The sequence below is a fragment of the Microtus ochrogaster genome, unplaced genomic scaffold, assembly GCF_000317375.1.
Source record: "Microtus ochrogaster isolate Prairie Vole_2 unplaced genomic scaffold, MicOch1.0 UNK94, whole genome shotgun sequence".
Taxonomy (NCBI): domain Eukaryota; kingdom Metazoa; phylum Chordata; class Mammalia; order Rodentia; family Cricetidae; genus Microtus; species Microtus ochrogaster.
Genome location: NW_004949192.1, coordinates 847,200 through 852,855, shown reverse-complemented (window position 1 = coordinate 852,855; position 5,656 = coordinate 847,200). Strand labels below are relative to the sequence as shown.

General features: G+C 41.6%; 1 long non-coding RNA gene across 2 annotated transcripts in view; it reads right to left on the bottom strand.

Moving 5' to 3' along the window:
• Positions 1-645: 645 nt before the first annotated feature.
• Positions 646-5,656, bottom strand: part of LOC113455721 — a 40,915-nt gene continuing 35,904 nt past the window's right edge. For both annotated transcript variants that reach the window (XR_003376700.1, XR_003376701.1), the window contains one exon: positions 646-2,238. This is a non-coding gene — a long non-coding RNA (uncharacterized LOC113455721). The remainder of the gene's footprint in view (positions 2,239-5,656) is intronic.

The window sequence follows — 5,656 nt, the reverse complement described above, 5'->3', positions numbered from 1 at the left end:
TATACACATTTTTATAGATGTAGATATATATATATATATATATATATATATTTATGTATGTATAAACATTTGTACCTCACAGACATAAATATGATTGTGTGTCCTGAATGAGATGCTTGTATTGTGAGTGGAAACAAAGAACTGTCAAGACCTGCTCTGAACATTTTTCAGTTGTCAAACTGTATGCAACAATGCCATGAAAATTAAAAAATAATATGAGGTATTAATTTAGAAAGAAATATTCATATTTCATGCATAAACTCAACAACTGTTTATTTGCTTTTAAGGTTTCTTTGTGGCTACACACATGTCTGTATGCATTTGGCATTAATTGTGGTTTCAAAGAGCCAGTTTATACTCATAACATGTTATTTCAGTATTAATATGTGAAAAAGGACATTATTAAACAATTCACTACCTTTTCTTCACAAGAATTACAATAATTTCTCTAAAATCAATACTCTCTCCTTAGTACATACGCTTACTTTGTATTTTGTGACATCTGTATTCAGATAAATGAACTGTGTCCATGGATATAGGGTCTGCTATTAACTACTATCTATTTTGTGACATCTGTATTCAGATAAATGAACTGTGTCCATGGATATAGGGTCTGCTATTAACTACTATCTATTTTGTGACATCTGTATTCGGGTAAATGGTTTGGGTGCATGGTTATGGAATCTATTACTAGCACACTATCAGGCCCTGAGGGGCTGTGAAGAAATCTGTCTTTCCCCTTGCAACATCTGATTAGATAACATAAATTACCCTGATAATGTATACGTTATAAGACTCTTACAGAAGATATAGGAATGTTCCATTGTTTTCATATTGATAGAATTATGCATGCAAAATTTGTTGGTGATTTGTTGATGTTAAGTGTGAAAGTTTCCCGAAATATGCATCACAAGCTAGTTGCATGCAATGGTATATTAGCAATGTCAGAATGACATAGTGTTTCTAAGGGTATGGAAATAGCCAATCAAAATAGGCAATCTCATAATTACTAAGAACTCAGAGTTCTTATTTCTATGCTCCTTAGCCTGAGATAAAATTGTAATGATTGTCTATTAATTTTTTATTACATGAATTCCAATAACAGTCAACAGTGGTTATTTTTTATTTTTATTTTTTTTAGTCAACAGTGATTATTATTTCCTACCATGCACGTTGCTGATATAGCCATGCAAGACACTGTGTCGACTCTAAATTACCAAGCAAAAATAACAGGAGATAATAAGCAGAGAACCACAGATATTCCCCTTATGCAGCTAAATATTTTCCTACTTTTCTATTTCTGCGGTTATTTTTTTTTTGCATTTTTCCACTTTCAGCCATGCTGATAGTCTAGTCTAAATTAATGGGAGTAATCTCCTGCATTTGAATAATAGGATCAACTCCATTAGATGGAAGAAATACCACACACACAGTACAAATGTCCAAGAATTAGAGACTACAATGGTCAAAGGCCTAAACAAAAACTATGTCTATCATTCTGATAGAGGAAAACAGAGGCTGAATAATAAAATGCCCTGCGGAGATGGGGAGAGAACACAAAACACAAACAAACCCACGGGTATAAGTTTATTAAGAAGATCTGTTCAGAGGAGCTCAGGGAGTGGTGAACAGATGGGGTGGAAGAGGCCTTGGGAATGGTGCTTTTAGCTTTAAAAGGTTTCCTAGCACATGCGCATGAGGGGAAAGATGTTGATGATGGGCGATGCTATGCCCTGCGCTTGCGCACAGGGGCTTCTACGTCAGATGCTGGTGAGGCAGTTGGCGGGCGACTCAGGCATGACTACGTGCCCACTTCTCACGCTGATGATGGGCGATGCTTCGCCCTGTGCCTGCTTATGGGGACCTCTACTTCAGATGCTGGTGACGCAGATGGCGGGCGACACACGCATGTGGACAGGGAATACAGGCGCCTGCTTCAGAACCTGGAAGTGCAGCCTTACATATTGCTAAAGGAATTACATTTCACTCTTCCGTTTATTATAAAAATTCCGTGGTGGTGGGGGGATTAAGGTTCTTAATGCGTAGGGAATGGGGGCTCAGCCAGGTCCCTCATAATTGCTTCCTGCTGACTTTGTGGGCATCGAGTGTTTTGGGGTGTCCAATGCATCCTGTCTGGTCACATTCCGTCCACTGGCGTCCTTGAGTGGTTGATTAAGACTGCATTTCTTCGGGCTTTGAGGAACTGGAGTCATCTGATGGCTTGGACCTCGTAAGATGCTGGAAAGACAAAAATTATGTTTAGGAGAAGAAAAATTAGATTAATAAAGGGGAGGTTTAAGATGAGGGGGGCTTAAGGGTTTCTGAGACCAGGAATTACAGATAAAGAATTAAATGATGGATGGGGGGTTTAGGGATCCCCAAGACCAGAAATAACAGAGAAAGAATTAAATGATGGATGGGGGTTTAGGGATTCCCAAGACGACGAATGGTAAAAAATCAAATGATACTTAGTCTGCCTGAGTCTGGTCCATTCAGGTGGGTCAAACTGGCTCCCTGGAGCTTAAAAAATGTCTCAAAAAGAAATAAATTCTAGATATATTAACTGTCCATGATTACTATGATGGGGTGTATTATGGCATTGCCTCAACGTCCAGGAGACACTGCTGCAGTCAATGATGAACCTGTTATGTTAAGGAACCTGTTAAGGTTTTGCTTACCACCTGGGCCTTTGACAATCCTTGTACCTTTGGCTCTATGTCTGATGATGATTCCTGTAACAACAGCTGAGTGGTTATTTGGAAATTTAAGCATGACATTGGAGGTATATGGAGAAATTGTATATAGAAAAAGGAGGAGAAGGGCGAGTGTATTGGCACAAGGGAGTTAATTTAATAAGGATGGGACCCTTATTTTCCTTGAACTGGAGTAAGGGAGGCTGAACTTGGTGTCCTCTGGAACCTGAGGAAACAGGGTTCTGTCTGAGTTACTATGTATGTAACATATACAGTATGTGACAGGTGAATCCAATGAGGAATTCCCTCAAGCTTGGCAACTGTGGGAGTCAAAAGAATTACTCTGAGGGGACCCTGCCATTTAAGGGAAAAGGGTGAGAGACTTTGACCTGGGGGAGAAAATAATACCTGATCTCCTATTTTAATCAGTGGTGGGCATGGGTTAGCACATATTTGAGGTTATGAGTGGTCGGTAAAATACCACAGTAGAGAGGGTAGGTGATATAGTAGGGGAGTAAGCAGGTGATCAGGAAGGGGAGAGGTTTTAGGGGAGAGGCTGGGGGTAAAACTGGCCACCCATACATGAGTTCGAAGGATGAGATGAAATGGGGCTTTTGGGGAGAGCCCTAAGCCTAAGGAGGGCCAGAGGCAAAAGTTTTACCCAGTCAAGGTGACGTTCCTGAGACATTTTAACCATTCTACCTTCCCTGAAGAATGAGGGTGGTATAGGATATCGAAATGCCAGGGAATGTTCAGAGCCATTGACAAGTTATAGGAAATCTGGGAAATGAACTCAGGGCCATTATCTGACTGAAGAGAGGTTGGGATTCCAAACCAGGGAATGATTTCTCAGAAAAGAGCATCAGAGACTGTCTGGGCTCTCTTATTAGTGGTGGGAAATGCTTCAACCTACCCAGACATTGTATCCTCCAAGACCAGGAGATATTTAACTCTTTTGACTGTGGGCATTTGAGTAAAATCCAGCTGCCAGTCAGTTCCTGGAAGGGAGCCCCTGGCCTGGTGGGTAGGAAAAGGGAAGCTATGGTATTTGGCAGATCTGACAGGAGGCAGTGATAGCCTTTAGGAATTTAATATCCTCAGGGATGGGTTGGAGATGAGCCTTAACAAAATGAAGTAGAAGCCGGGCGGTGGTGGCTCACGCCTTTCATCCCAGCACTCGGGAGGCAGAGGCAGGCAGATCTCTGTGAGTACGAGGCCAGCCTAGTCTACAAGAGCTAGTTCCAGGACAGGAATCAAAAAGCTGTCTCAAAAAATCAAAAAAAAAATGAAGTAGAGCTTTGTTATTAGGATAAAAGAGCTAATGTAGGTAGGACAGGATCTGTTGGGTGTCAGGAGGTGTCTGTGAGAATTTGGGCTGTACTGTAAGGACTCCCTAAGGTGACTGAGGTAAATCTTGGCTTTGGAATCCTGCTGTCTGAACTGCTCAGTCAGCCCAATTATTTCCCTTGGAAATAATAGAACTGTTGGTCTGATGAGACCGACATTGAATAATTCCTATAGCTTTGGGGAGATGGGAGGCTTTTAACAGGCCCATAATGTAACCTGAGTTAGTTATGGATCCTTCTTTCGTCCTAAGAATCCCTCGCTGCTTACAGATAGCTATGTGGGACAGGAGGATATGAAAGGCATATTTGGAGTCTGTGTAAACATTCAAAGATTGTCCCTTCACTAACTGAATGGCATGGGTGAGAACTATCAACTCAGCCTGTTGATTAGTGGTTGTGGTCAGGGAGTGCCTATGCCTCCACTATCTCAGTATCTGATACTATGGCATAGCCTGCTCTACTGGTCCCTTCATATAAAAAGGAGCTGCCATCTGTATACCAGGTATAAGTGGCCTGGGACAGTTTACCCTCCTGTATATATGAGGGGTGGGTTAGTAGGTCCTCTAGGATCTCAATGCAGGAGTGAGATGGGGAATCATTGACATTAGGTTGAGGTAGGAGATTTGAGATATTAAGGGGTGGGCAGCATTGAAAAGTGAGTGTGACATCTTCTACCAGTGCCACTTGGAGGGAAAGAACTTGTGAAGAGGGTAGGGTTTGTAAGCCTTGGTAAGTTAAGAGGTGGGACAGATTGTGGTGGGAGAAGACAGTGGTGGGTGACTAAAAGTTTAGTTTCTTTGACACATGAAGAAGAAGCTTAGCAGTTGCCAAGGCATGTATGCAGGGTGCCCAGCCCCAAGTGGTGAGGTCCATCTTCTTTGACAGGTATGCTACAGGTAAAAAAGAAGGTCCCAGGTGATGTCCTAAGACCCCAAGGGCATATCCCTCCTGCTCTGCTACATAAAGAGAAAAAGGGTGAGTTAAATCCGGAGGATGAAGAGCTAGAACCTGGGTAAAGGTTTGTTGGAGTCTCTGGAAGGGTTTGGTAACAGGATGGAGAAAAGACTCATGCAGAGAGCTGATTCATATAGGGGGCAGGCGAGGAGAGAAAAGGAGGGGATCCAGGAATGCAGGAAACCAGGCATCCCCAGGAACAATAAAACCTCTTCTTTGGTGGAAGGAATTGCAAGAGATTGAATTAGTTTTTTTTCTGTCTAGAGTGATAGCCTTTTGGGTTGGGGTTATAGTTAATCCCAAATAAATGACCTGAGTTGTAGACAGTTGAACCTTGGAAGGTGAGACTCTATAGCCCCTTTTAGATAGGAAAGTTAAAAAGGTGGAGGTATCAATCTTGCTGATCTCCAATGATTGGCTGCAAAGTCAAATATCGTCCACATATTGTATGAGCTTGGATTTAGAGAGAGACAGTGATCTTATTAATTTGCAAATTCTCTCTCTGCCTTTTGATTAGTTTGGATATTGGTTTCACAGAGGAAATTCAGAGAATCATTAGATCTTACTACAAAAGCCTATATGCCACAAAACTGGAAAATGTAAAGGAAATGCACACTTTTTTAGATAAATACCATATACCAAAGTTAAACCAGGACCAGGTGA